A 14401-nucleotide genomic window follows, 5' to 3' on the forward strand; every position below is an offset into this window, starting at 1 on the left:
CCCTAGGCAAGGATTGATGCACACCTTCAGATCATTTTAAATGCCCTAATTTGGATTTCAGTCAAGATTAGTTGCTTTCTGAAGTCATCAATGCCTCTCTGTAGAAACTTAGATGACTACCTTGTTTTAAACACAAAATTTTTTATAAAAGTTGAGAGATGAATACAGATGTAGGTGCTTAAACTTTGATGGATGCCAGTTCTTGCTAGAGTCTTATAAAGAATTCCATCCCGTCCGCTATTACATAGAGAATGTACATAGGTACTCATGGTCTTCAACAAGCACTTCACTAAAACATATGTGCAAATGAGACACCTACATTAGACAAGACAATTATTTTTATCAGGTAACACTGCAATCTGATGAAATGGATTTCAAGTTTTATATGTCCTATTTTTCATAAAATCTTGCTAATTGCACTATTTTTATTACCATTATTTAACCTTGCATTTATTATTTTCCAGATCACTGTTTCAACAAAGACTGTAGTGACTTCTCTCTCAATACTAGCATGTGTTAAAGATTTTTGCAAGAATCTTGAAGCTCCCAAGAGTTGCACGATCTGCAAATCACTGAAATAAATTGTTCAGAATTGAAACCACCATTCAGCACTGAAGGGTGCCAGTCCTGCTGATTTCAGAAAAATATTTAACTTCCACTGTTTATATTTATGATCCTCCCTATCTGCTGGCTCAGTAGAAAGTATTTCCTTAATGCTTTATCGTACGAATACACCATCCTGCTTTTCTACAGGAATAGATCAAAAAAAAATTTGTTGAACGCTTCCTTTTCTGTGTTGTGATTACTACCCTTATCTCGTGTCAAAATGGTACAATTGTTGAACTGCTGTTTGTTCCATATACATTTAAGAAATTCTTTACTGAATTTAACCCTTGTGGTCAGAGTTTTTCATTGATAACTTGAGCTTCCCTGATTAGCTGTCTGTCTTTCAGGTGATATTTATCAACAATTAATATCAGCTTAAACCTTTTTTCTTAACTTGTCCTTAAAACTAAAATATTTTGAGCTGTTAAATCTGAACATCTTATTGTATGGATACAGAAGTAATAATCTGAGGACTCCTTCGTAAATACAGATGAGACAGCAGAATAATGCAGAACAACCAAAACACAGAAATGACAGAGAAGTCTTATAACTCCACTCCTTTGCAATTTTGTGTGAGACTCAAACTGCCTGGAGTCTCTGTTACCCTTTTGACTTAAATCTTTTGTGGTTAAGTTTGCCCCTGTGAACACTGAGCCAAAAGTCTGTAAATCTCCTATTGCTTTTTTTTATAGCAGATTTTGCTGTCATAACAAGCTGCTGCAATGCTGAGAATCACAGCCAGTCAATAGTCTGCATTACAGTTTTTTTCCTTTTCAGTTTATCACAGCTGCTCAGATGTCAATCAAAACCACTTGTTATGAATAGATTTGAAGCCTGCGGAGATTAACAAATCCAGACCCCCATGATGCCATCCCAAGAACCAAGTAGAAGGATATAACACCTTGAAGCCAGGTTTCAGTGAACTCTGCCTACTCTGTCCAGATGTTTGGAGGGATCTAGATATGTCAGAATCCTCGACATCTCAGCATATCACATTGTCAAGCACAAAAATCAAAACACTATGAGAAAAGCTAGTTCCATATGCCTGCAGCCTTTCTAAAGCCAGAAAATGCTAAGAGTACCAAGATTTATAGCACACTTTCTAATCCAAGTAGAAATGAGTTTGCCATTCTTTCTTCTGTGTAGGACTATAAACGAGTCTGACTTGCATATTCCAAAGCTGAGAAAATGAACATGTATTATTTTTTAACCACCTTGAATTTTGAAATTTAAAATCTCCTAAGAATTGAAAAATGTGCAGGATTATTCTACATCCATGAGGTGAACAGCTCACACTTTCTTCAGTCAATGGAGACAGACACCTTTAGTGTGTTGATTTTCTTTATCCTAAAATGGAAGTAAATCAAAGATCGTATTTGACTCCAATGAGTACACAAAGTCAGACTTTAGAGTCAATTGCTTAGAAAGACACATCTATTTACAGACAAACACATTCAGCATTATCAGAAACAAACCTTACCCTGTTTTTTCCGCTTTCCACAACTCTTATCCAATTTGCTTCTATCTTTCCTCTGCCATATTCTTTGTTACCCCCTGAATAACTCATGTATCTAAACAAAGCCATACAGCTGACATTCTATTTCTTCTCTAGGTGGTTCCCTTCCATTCCACAGCTTTCCTAGAGGCCTTTTTGCCTTCAGATCCAACCTCCTTCAAGGCTGGATCAGTTCTACCAGGCACATGACTATGGAGAGGAGGAGGTCATTACGGAGCATTTGATCTATTAATAGAGGTTCTTGACACACACATACTATTTTCCCATCTACATCACAATATTGGTGTGAACTGTGAACCACTGTACAAGCAATCTGTTTTAGTGTTTGCAAGTGACTAGTGTTGTACCATTCTAAATAGCAAAGAGCTAGAGGTAATTTCTCGGTCCTGTTAGAAAAGTCTGTATTTTGCCTCATTCTGTCCTCAAAAAGGTGAACCACTCCTTAACAAAAAAAAAGTCCTTCTGAAGTATTAGATCAGGAGTTGTTTAGGTTTCACATACAAACTCCCAGCAGTGCTTCCTCAACTACTATGACTACTTTGTTTACTAAGCTTCTTTGTAATTATTTTGCTGTTTTATTTGATTAGAAAAATGTCTGAATGAGTATTGATACTAATATTGCTTAAAAATGTCTCAGTTTCTCTTCTCTTTTGCTGCTTATGACTTTCCTGAACTTCATCACACCAGTCAGTATTTTCCATACTAGGACTATTCATTCTGATGCATGTGGAATGGAGAGAGAGTAAAAAGGGAGGAAGGAGGGAAAAGGGAAGAAGTCAGCCACAGCTACATATCAATTTCCTTGAATAAGAGTAAGAGAAAAACAAGTACTTTTTATCAGGTCAGAACTCTCATTCTAGCAATTCTTTGACAAATTTTTGTGCTTTTGTGCTTTGAATTAGTATCTGAAATTTTGCAAGATGTGGAGGGACCAAAATGTCAAGCATACAAATCAGCCATTCCTGTAAGAATACACTAAGTCTCTCTAAAAATTCAATAGTCACTCACTCAGTAATGTTTTTTTAAATCATTAGAAAAAAAAAAGTATAAGTATCTAATGTATTTTCTGTGTCATCTGTGGCAGATAGTTCTGTGGCAGATAGTTTAGGACTTCAGGTAAAAGCAGGGATGTTTCTGCAAATGATATTCAAACTGCTGTTGCTGATGCAAGCCTTTGTAGGGAAGTAGTCTTTCCCTAGGCTCCTGCTCTTCATCCTCTGTACACACAAAGAAGCCTAGGGAACAAGACCATGAAGATGAAGGATTGTTGTTAATTAGGCAGCAATGGAGTGAAAGGAGAAGACATAAGGGTGGTGAGTAATGACTGAAGATTTACTCAAAAAAGACAATTGCTATATGTTGCTGCCTGCAACGATTTTAATTAAACCCAAGACTAAATCAAAATATTACTTTTGGTAAGTGATCACATGCAAACTCATCTGAGTACGGGTCCAAATGATAACAGACTCTGAGAAGACCTGATGATGATAGTAGGTGTATCAGTTTGATTTTTGTTGCCAACATGTACGTCTCAGACTTTCCAGTGACCAGCAGAGCAGTTATGGAATTTCTATTTCAGGCTGCCTATTCCACCTCAATTATCTGATCTGCGTATATGTCTGATGACACAGTCTTGAATGATATGATTTCATAACTTGTTTTTCATTCCGTGAATGAATCAGAAATATAAGTGAGGCAATATTTTCTTTCCCTTCTCAACAGTCATAGTGCAGTTCTAAGCCCCATTGAGGGAGAACTATCCAAACTTTTCACTGAAGATAAAGTCACTCATTATCTTACCAGCTTTTCTATGGGCATGCCTACACCACACAATGAAGGGCGGTGTAAGGACTCTTCGGAGAATGCTACCTGAGCCAGCTCTTGAACCAGAAGCTTTGTTGCCACATCAGCAGGGTGCTGCAACTGAGGTAATTAACTTTCTTGGAGCCAGAGCTAATTAGTATGGGTGCAGTATTGTATCAACATCACTTTTTGTATATTTGATACTTGCGTGGCTGTGCATGGTGGATATTTTTGCCATCTCATGGCTAGCTGGAGGAGCTTTGCACCAGACTCTCGTGGTGTAAATATGCCCAATGACAGTCATCAACATAACACCAGGTGAGATAGGCACAACGGCAAAGGCTTGAAAGGTATCTCCCACCTCCCCATTCTTTTAACCTGTTTTTTAGAAAGACTGGCTAACTTTGCAACTTCTCATTCCTACACATGGACAGAAAACCCCTTCAGAAAACTAGAATGGATTTAGAATGTCTACCTCAAACTTTCTGGAGACCAGCAAATAAGTTAAAAGCATTGTCAGAGATGATCAAGCAAATTTTCAGGACATTATGCTCTCACTGAAACAAATCTTTTCTTTTTCTCTTATTGTAAATGAAATTTACTTTCAAAAATTGTAGTTAAAAAAAGTTGATGTTCTGAGGACTGTGGTGACTAATGCTAGCTTTAATTATCACTATTCTATAACTTAAAAGAAAACCATATAAATATATGGAGACAACAATTGCCAGACAGAATGTCTTCACTTCAGAATTCAGTTTTACATGGCAGATATAGTGTGAATAATACGTAGACTGTGCCATTCCATATATGACGAAAACATGTTAGAGCTTTTCTATTAGAGACACAAATTAGTCACGCTCCAGCAGGTTTGAGAAACACAAAGGGGTAAATTACAAAGCAATGTGCAGGGATTTAGCTGCACGACTCCCATTAACATCAATGGGATTTAACTGTGTGACTCCCTGTGCACCACTTTGCAAATTTACCCTAAATTGACTAGCGTGGTAATTCCTGGACAGCATGCAGTGGGGAAGTGACTGCTTCTGTAAACACAAGGGACTGTTGATTCTCAAACGCCTCCACGCTGCACTCAACAAAGAACAAACATTCAAAGAAACATTTTATTCCCTACTTCACAGGAGGACAGGAAATAAATACACTAGCTCAGAACTCCCGCTCCATAGGGGAAAACAGCTCCAGAAATGTAATTTAGGGAAAACAAAGCTGTTAATGATCACTGCTACTGTCAGATTCCTGACCTGCTGAGTCTAAAAAATCTGATCCACTGATACTACATGGGAGCTGAGGCAGCAAATTAGAGTAATTCTTGTACTAAAATAGACTAAGAAATGCAAAAGAACATTTGATTCCAGTAGTCTCTTTGATATTGCTCTTCCTGAAAAAATTATTTTGGATTCAGTCATTAAGGTTTTTAATGTTTTCTTTAAAAAAGGTTTTTGGTTCCCTCTGTTCTTATAAAACTTCTCTCATTCTTTCATTATTAGGTAGCTGAAGGTCCTTACTCGCATTTTATTATCTATGCGTACTAGTTAGAACAGTTCTATTCCTGTCTGAAGAAAAGAGTATAGGTATTTTTTGCATTGCATGTTTCGCAAAGCAGAGATACATGTTAAATGAACATAAGAACCATACTATATGCAGTACAGCAGAATATTAGCATGCAGGTGCTGTTCATTCATGACTTGAGATGGAAGGAGACAGTTGATGGAAAAATCTGGGAAATGTTAGAATTCATGATGGGAACAAAAAATGTGCCCCTTTCTTCCAACTGAGGAGCTACTTCTAGATGTTCAGAGCTACCTTCAGTTTTCTGTTCTAAAGAAACAAAACCATACCATTCTGTCTTTTCCTTCACCTCCTGTAACAACACAGACAAAAGAAGTCTCACAGCTGTTTTATTCCACTATTTCCTATGTTTTACAAGTGTTCAGCAGTAGCTGTTGGAGAGGCACAACCCCTTCAAGCCTGTGAAAGCACTACTGGACTGATGAAGGCAGTCATACCTGTACATGCCTAAAATGTCATGGGAATGCTTGCAAATCCATCCATCTGTGCCAAATGAAAATTCCAATAAAGATCACTGTCGCCGCCTACTACAGATCACAGCTTTTCAAATGTGAGATGGAAGGAGCCATAGTGTCCACTCAGTCCAGTCTAAGGAATGGAAAAGTCTTTGACAAGATAGTTCCTGATTTGAAATTTCTCTTAGAAAAAGGTGGTAATTGAGAGGAAAAGGCTGAGTGAGTATGAATCAGCATAAATTCACACTAATGGTTGACGTTCTGCAAATTTTCCCATCAAACCTGTGTTTGACTTACAGCTTATGCCAAAGCACTGTGACAAAATTCTCTCAAATATCATTGTCTACCTGACCATATCAACTTTCTGTTTGAAACCATCCTTCTAGTTTAAACTGCTTAGGTCAAACCTTGGACCCAGCCAACTCTGGCACACAAAAATACTCACTCTGGGGAAATCTGGATCTCCATTTTCTGTCTTCAGTGAAGGAAGGACATCTGAGGGAGATAGCTATTCATCATTTTCATGTTCATTTCTGACCATTCCACAAGAGGTATCAGCTTTTCCATCAATCTAACCTGCTTCCACCTCACAATCTTCTGGTCACCATTGAGACCAGTGACTACGAACTAAAAGGAGAAAAGAAAGGAGAAAAAAGAACACCAAATATGAAAAAGGAAATGACTGCTACATACTTTGTGGCAGGAAATATTCTTTTTCTTCAGAGGGAAGAAGGAAGGACATGGCAGAGAAGACACCTCATCATGATCTAAAATACAACTGGTCTGATTCATAGCAAAAACATATTTTATGCTATGTGATCCAGATGTGTTGTTCTACTGGATGTGTAAATGTTGCTGCCAATGACCCTGCTTCTCAAAAGGTAATCTGATAAAAGTTAATGCGAAGAGATGGTTCTGTTCTTGGGGAGATGATGCTGCAAATAACAAACAGGACTGAATCCAATGCTTCACATTCATGTGAGAGCAGTTTATGAGAGAGCAGATAATGTTTTTATTTTTTTCCTTCAGGAGATGTTTTTTCAGCTTCTAAAGCAACATCAGTTGCATTAATCTCATTCTACGCAGAGATTGCTGAGCACTTCTAAACTGTGCTGGGTACTTCCTACTACCATTGGCACAGTACCTACCCATAAGGTGAGTTGAACCACAAGAAACAACACTGTAGACCTGCTGCACAAACACAACAGTTAAGAGTAGTAAAGCTAAGCTATTCTGATTGCATTATTCTTTTTGATAAGTACTCATTGTTCCTGTTTATATTACGCCAAACTCTGAGAGTCTCAGGATGAATCTGGCCCATCTCTTGGGTGCAATATGGAGACACGTGAAACCACAAGTCCCAAAAAAAGGGGCTAGAACTGGGTGATAAAACATACAGGTGTAGAAAGTCATAGAATGTCAGAGAGATATGAATTATGTCTATGCATGTATCATTACTAGCTCTCCAGTCTATTATCCAGTCCATTACATTAATTGTTTCAACAGAAAGCCCCCCTCTTCCCTGTATCATATTTTCTGGTCCATAAATATTCCCTGAGTTAGCATATGGAGTTCTGATCCACTGAAATGAATAAGAAAAGTTGATAAAGGAGGGCCCTGGATGGCATCGGCTTCTTTCCATACTCATCACTGAGGCATTTTTTGAGCCTAGGGGAAGATCAGCAGGTATCTATTTCCACCCTGTTTTATCTAAAGATTCTCATTTTCATCTTTCCATTTGAGGAGTAAGTAATACTTCTGTATCACTTAGCTCCTCTATTAGCACTGAATCTCCTGAGCCCCTTTAAAGTGGATTCTCAGATTAAAATCAGCTGTCCTCACAGTCTCTTCATTCAAAATGCACTGAAAGGCACTGAGAGGGAACTGTATGTTGGATAATTATCCCGGTATCTCAGCGCAGTGAAAGGATACACGCATCCCTTTCATGTCTGTGTCATTCTAAGGGGTTAGCAGTTCAAGACAGCTCTCTCTGATTCAGATACTAAAAGAGAACCTGTCCCAGACTTACTGATTTTCAAAAATACAAAATCTTATTACAGTATCAGTGGGAAAAAAAAAATATAGAAACAAAAACAATTCATCCACTATGCAAAGTAGTAGTTCTGTTGAAAGAATACTACTCCCAAGCATCTTCCTTCTCCAAAAAAGACACACCAGATGACACTGGAGTAAATCCTACAGCCAATGTTGCAAATGATCTGCACTGTGTTTTGGGCTTTGTGTAAGTGAATGCAGTGTTCTCATGCATCGATGTACATATGCACTTCAACATATGAGGGCTGCTCCAATAATAATGCCTCCTATTTTAAAATGCTGGCCCACAGTGTCAGAGGTAGATGGTGGTGGTATGGCAGTAGAGGTTGAACCTTCCCACCAATATTCCATTACGTTTCATTGCTGTCTGACAAATGGCAGCAAAGGGGCAATCTGACAAAATGCAGTCTGACACAAAAGTGCATATGAAGCAAAGGTGTGTCACTGAATTTCTCCATGCAGAAAAAAAATTGCATCCATTGACTTTTTTGCACGCTCACTAACCATTTATGGAGACCAAGCAGTGGATGTGAGCACAGTGAAGTTGCAGGTGCTGCATTTAAGTGACATTCCAGATGTATTATCTCGTCCCCTAGTAAGAAAACCACAAAGTACTATACAACCTCTGTGGCCATTATTTTTATTGAGACATAAGACTTGGTGACCAGAAATTCAGGTAAAACATTTTAAGTTCACTGGTTCATAAATTTCAGATAAGAACAAGAACTAAGGATAAGAACAGGTAGTTACTATTGTCACTAGATTCAAATCTTCCCCCATCGATTTAAATATCCTTTTACTACAGCTATGTTGATCCCTCCCACTGATTTAGAACATCTCTTCCTCTTCAGTTCCTGGAGGCTTTCAGCACAATCACGAGAACTCCAAAACAAGGAGTTCTGTATGTACTTTGTAAAAACTTATTTGGCAAGCATCTTTCAGTAGCAGGAAATAACTGTTAGCTGATAATCAAAATGCCTAGTGTTCTGGTCACAGAAATTACTATGGTATTCATCAGGTAGGAGAAAAGAACTCATTTGTGTTAGTAATTATGCCAAAAACAGTTGATTCTGTAAAGTCTGAAGGAGTATACACTGTATGCATAGCTTTTATTTTCCTGGAAAAGTTACAATCAGATAATATATATTCATTGGCTTTAAATCTCAGAGAAAGCTATCCAAGACAGTCATTGTAAATCTATCATTCAGTGATGTCTGCTATATTTCACTGAGCCTTTGATTTTCATTTCTATATACAGCTTCAGGTGGAGACATTTTGGCTAGCATTAATGCGATAACATTAATAGCCTCCTTGCACCATTTTTTTACTGCCTAACAAAGTAATTTATTGCTTAACTTCAGGAAGTCATAACATGGAAAACAAACTTGTAGGTTACAATCCATTAAAGCTGTGTACAAGTGCTTAGATTTCTCAGATCATGGGCTGGGTATCCAAAGAAAGGAAAAAGACAACAGCCTAGCTGCTTGGAACAAGAGATCTTCTTTCATTAAAATGAGTTTGAAATCCCCAGTACTGCAATCACAGACCCCTGTTTTCTTGATGTATTTCAATGCAACAAGTAATGAAGAGGTTATAGGAGGAGGAAAAACCAGAAAGGAACTTGCCTGACTGACACCCATAGTAATAAAATGACAAATAATAACGCATGGAGTGTGTTGACAGATTCATGTGAAAGAATTACAGTGCCCTGTATGCTACCTTCAGCATAAAAGTGGGCCAAAAGCTATGAAGTCCAGGGTATTAGTAGCCAAGTATTTATGTCCTGTGCTGTTGATGTAACTTTTGAGCTGCCTCCATGGCTTTGATACAAGCTTTGACAGAAACAAGCCACATCTGTACATAGAAATGCAGCTACTGAGCTTTGACATTTTTCTAACACTGATTCTGCCAACTTCAAGAAACCAAGGTTCATTTATGGAGAAGGAAAACCATCTGTGTTGTGCAACATATTGGGGCTCTCTGTGAAGTTTCCTTCCATCAGCTACCTCAGTATTCTACAATTTTTAAAGTAGTCTGTAGATACTAATACTAACATCCCTGCCAGAGTTACATCTCCAAATTTTACTAGCAAAAGACAGATGCCTTGCAGGATGAGCTGTCATGTTCTGCAATGGCTAATTCATGACTCTACTGGACAAGTTGTGGTAATTCTTTCATCTCATATTTGCTTAATTTAGTGCTCCTTACTTAAGGAAATCCTTAGTTCTACTCCTTGTAGGAGTTTTGCCTGAGAAAAGAGGCCTGAATAGGTCCCAGAAGAAAAGTAAAATTGCTAAGAAGGTAAAACCCACTGTGGTGGAAAGTCTGCATTCCATCCACACTAAAACTAAATCAGCTGAAAACTACGAGTTCTGCTCCAAAAGTAATGTCTCCTATTTTATGACATTTGGCCCATGATGTGAGAGGCGGATGTTGGTGGTATGGCAGTAGAGGTTGAACCTTTCCACCAGTATTTCATTCTATTTTGTTGCCGTGTGACAGATGGCAGCAGAGGGGCAGTCTGACAGAATGGCATCTGGAACTGCACATGAAGCAAAGGTGTGGCACCCACTGACATTCACTGATGTTTGCTGAATGTTGATGGAGAGCAAACAGTGGATCTGAGCATGGAGAAGTGCTGGGTGGTGCATTTCAGCAGTGGCAACACTGACAGTGGGTCACCTCCACTTATGTAGATTTTTATGAGCATGGCATGCAGGCTCTTGTTCATTGCTGGTGAAAATGCTTAGCTCATGGTGATGACTGTGTTGAAAAAAATAGTATTTGGTAGCTGAGAATGTGCTCTATCACACAGTGTTACTGTATTCTTTGTATCTGTTATATTTCCATGGAAATAAATAGGAAGCATTACTTTTGGAGCAACCTACGTATTCTTAAGTATGTATTGCACTTAAGGGGTTTTCATGGATGAATTTGAAAAGCTGCCTTACAGTGGTCAGAAAAGTGTCTTGAGATGTCAACTTTATGAAGTAACAGAACTATGTGAAACTGTGGCTCTAACACTAAACCAGATAAGAATACCCTTGAATTTGGCTAACTTCTGAAGTAGCTATTCATTCCAAACAACCCCAGCTGGTTTTACTGTTCCAGAACTATTGTAAAAATGTACATTTTGAAAAGTCTTCAATTAGGGAAAATTCCAGCTAGAAAATGGGTTTTGCATGTCAGGAAGTTTAAATTTTCTGGTGGTGATCCTGGTCTCTAAATGAAGAAATCCTCCGCATATTTATATCTAGAAGAGAAAACAGTCATGGAACTGGCAAATTTTATGTTCATTTATAGTTAGCCAACAGTCTTTATAGCACATTTCTACCAGGACATATGTAAAAAAATTCAGAAGATATCCAAGTGAAATTAATTGTATTTTAATTAACTTAGTTCTGCCTTTTCAAGAGAGTTAACATGTAGATAAAATTATGGATTTATTTTTAATTATAAAATTGAAGTCAGAGTTTTTGTCTATTCTGCAGGAATATTTTAAAAGTTTATGCAAAGGATTTCACTGAAATATTTACTCTTTATTACATCATTATACCTCAACAGGACACAAGCAAAAAACAAATACAGCCCCTGCAAAAAAAAACTGAAAAGCTGCAGTGTCATGTATTCTTTTTGGGGAACCATTCCTATAGCAGCCTCTAACTGCAGCTAACTGGCATGGGCTGCAACAACATGCAGTGGTTTATTTTACTTAGTTTTGAATCAAAATACAGCGCTATCTCAGACTCCCTGACTCTGTGTGATTACTTGTGAACTAAGGTTAAGGCTGTGCGGTCCTCTGATAACTACTAAGAACTTAAAAATGGACAGCAAATTATTTCCTACAGCTTGCATTACTCTTAATTCCATCTGAGGATCTGAGTAAGATGGCAACACTGAGGCAAAATAAAGGGAAATAAGATGGATCATGCTGACAAAAATGCCCTGAATAAATGAAGACAAAAAATTTAGCCCAAAGTTTGTATTTTGTTGCAATTTAAATCAAGTTCTTTGAGTAAAAGGCTATGAAGTCTTTCACTAGGACGTCAGTATAAAGTAGAAGCAAGTTCAGAGGAGCTCATACTAGATTCCAACAATAGTGCTTTATATGACACCAAAGGCTTCAACCTGGGTGACCCTGATGAAGGAGCACCTTGGTCACTGCATTGCTGGGAGATGGGACTGATACTAATACACAGTTGTATGAGACAAATTTGCAAGTGCTTGTTTCACCTCACAATGAACAAAACCAAAATCTTAGACTTTGAAAAATTTCATAAAATAGAGTTGTTTTGTCCACATATTCAGGTTGGATTTTTTATTCTCCCCTGCTCTTCCAGTACGTTTACCAAAAAGCAGCCATTTTGTTCCTATAAATCCTGAATAAACTATCCACACAAGTTTTATCAAAGGCTTTACTTTCAACTATTCACATGGTCTTCTCGTATTAAAAATACATCTTTATCATGAGAAAAAGTAAAGAAAGTATATCACATCCCAGGCAACAGATCTGAACTCCATAGTAAACACTTTTGATAACAAGGTATTTGTCACAAGTTAAGGAAGTAATTGATGTCTCTGTGGGTCCCAAACCATAGGGAATCCGCAGGAACAACTGCAAGGCTGGTGACCACCATTCCAATGTAATACAATAGGTCATAATGATTTCAGGAGAGCATTTTTCCTTCCCAAATCTCTCCCAGAAAAAAAGGCTGACTATTTTCTGCAAGCAGGAGTAAATATCTGACAACCCGGACAAATGTTGTCCGTTATCCTTATGAGGAATACTGAATGTTGAAAACCACATATATGTCTATGAACATTACCTACATAGGATCAAATTCTGCAACACTGATTTTTTGCAAGTTCTCTCCTCAGGAAACCAAAAAAACTGACTCAGTAAATTGCTATTCAGTTAAATCAGGAAAGATCAAGTGTTAAAGCTGGCAAGCATCCTCTCCATATTTTACCAGCCTTTCCTTCCCCTTCCTCACAATTTCCAATGCTACCCTTTTCATTCTTGTACAAAAATGAAACCTCACCTAAGCTCATATTTTTGCATGCTTATCTCTTCTAAGGAACTGGTTTTAAGCATACTTTACACAGTAAAAAGGTTTTAATACCTCTGGTCTTTCTGAGGATGGACACTGTGACAGGAGGGCAGATAATGAGCTGGCTGTAAGCCCACCTCCCCGGGTGGTGAGAGGCAGAAATGGTAAGCAAACACACGCCTTGCAGTGTGATGAACAGGAATATCTGACATAAAGATAAGCTCAGCCAGGCAAGTATGCAGACACTTGAGTTTGCGGGATTTGTTCAGTTGGTGTCAGAATCCTGTGCTTGTTTAGATATATTTAAATGTCAATCCCCTAAAAACAGATTAATATAGAACACCAGAGCATGTTTGGTCTGCATAAGAATACAAAAGTGTAAAGTTTCATGGTGTATTTTAATCTCATAGCCACAGGGACAAGTCATTTATTAAAACCAGAGCTATTGTGATTACCTGCCAAGACATCCAAAGATTTACTCTCCTAAGGTGTCCAATACCTTTTCATACGTACAGAAGGAGCTATCTTAAACACTGCTTCCAATGACCGTCAGAGATCCACAGCACCAAGGACTGATCCACCCTCCCTCTGGCACTGCAAAGCATCAGTTATCAGCACGTGGCTGGGAGAGGTGAGGAGGGGTTGTTCTCACTTCTGCTCTTGAAACCTAACCTGCAACACTGCTGGCTCCTTATAATTCTCTGTCAATAGCACATATGTTCAGACATGAGGTATTCAAGACCACAGAGGACATTAGTATCAAGGAACGTGTTAATTCAGTGGTTCTAACATGCAGATCCTGGATCTGTGGCCAAGTTATAACACCTGCTCCATGGTGACTGGCCAGATGAGTGTTGTTAAAACAAAAGAAATAATGAAGTTTACCATAGGTAACATACCATGTTATGTTAAAGCAAATCACATAATATATGCTGGAGGTTTTGACTATACAGAATTTTTAGGCTCCACTGATGCATTAGACTTTGTTAAATCACATGAACTTCATCAAGAATCTTAAATCCTCAGGTCAGGATCACATCATGAAGGTTGTGTTCCTTTATAATATTTAATACCATACTTATAAAGGCCTTGCTCTGACACATTAAACAATGGTAATCAGGTATTTCTTTTTGTGAATATTCCCCAGGCCTCATTAAGGCAATGCATAGAACATGATATAACAGACAGCAAAGTGTAGCAGAATTTAGCTCACAAATTGACCAAATACAGAATCACTTTTAAGTCTGTTCCAAAGCTATCTTAAAAACAGACCTGGATTTGCTGCAGGTTTTGTACTCATGACCATTAGCCATGGCTCTTTCTGCAGT

At 38.1% G+C, this 14401-nt stretch overlaps 1 long non-coding RNA gene across 2 annotated transcripts in view; it reads right to left on the bottom strand.

Moving 5' to 3' along the window:
- LOC110393427 overlaps window positions 1-14401 on the bottom strand; it is a 160305-nt gene that overhangs the window by 22666 nt on the left and 123238 nt on the right. For both annotated transcript variants that reach the window (XR_002435008.1, XR_002435009.1), the window contains one exon: window positions 6413-6594. This is a non-coding gene — a long non-coding RNA (uncharacterized LOC110393427). The remainder of the gene's footprint in view (window positions 1-6412; window positions 6595-14401) is intronic.

This window comes from Numida meleagris, chromosome 2 (genome assembly GCF_002078875.1).
Source record: "Numida meleagris isolate 19003 breed g44 Domestic line chromosome 2, NumMel1.0, whole genome shotgun sequence".
NCBI classification, from domain to species: domain Eukaryota; kingdom Metazoa; phylum Chordata; class Aves; order Galliformes; family Numididae; genus Numida; species Numida meleagris.